This window comes from Octopus bimaculoides, chromosome 12, assembly GCF_001194135.2.
Source record: "Octopus bimaculoides isolate UCB-OBI-ISO-001 chromosome 12, ASM119413v2, whole genome shotgun sequence".
Taxonomy (NCBI): domain Eukaryota; kingdom Metazoa; phylum Mollusca; class Cephalopoda; order Octopoda; family Octopodidae; genus Octopus; species Octopus bimaculoides.
In genome coordinates, this window is record NC_068992.1 from 64,286,798 (window position 1) to 64,287,345 (window position 548).

Below are 548 nucleotides of genomic sequence, written 5' to 3' on the forward strand. Positions count from 1 at the left end.
TACCTCTCAATTCCTTCTGTTGAAGAGTGTAGGCTTGAAGCGTCAAAGACTTTTCCATTCTTCTCGAGTGTTAAACAAATACATCTGCTTGCTGTTCCTTCACCTGTCTTCGTCTTTTGTTTTTTGTAAATTTGAACTACACACACACACACACACACACACACACACACACACAAGCACATATATGCCATCATCAACACCATCATTTAATGTCCTTTCAGCTTTCTTCATTTCCTGCTTCATTTCACTATATACGTCTCCCTGCTTACCAAAAGAGGTCTACTTGGCTCCATATTTTTGTTGTGTTGCAATGGCCCCTCTCCCACATCCTAGTCACCTCTTCACCATCTTCTCTCTCTCTCCTCCCTCTCACTTTCGTCCCTCTCTCTCTCTCTCCCTTCACCTGAGATAGCCATGTTTCTCTACTGATGCAAAATCCCCTTTCCTTTCTCCTTATACTGTTTCCCAATCAGTTGAGAGGTTGTGTCATGCAAATCACTTGACACGTATATATATGTATATATATATATATATATATATATATATAT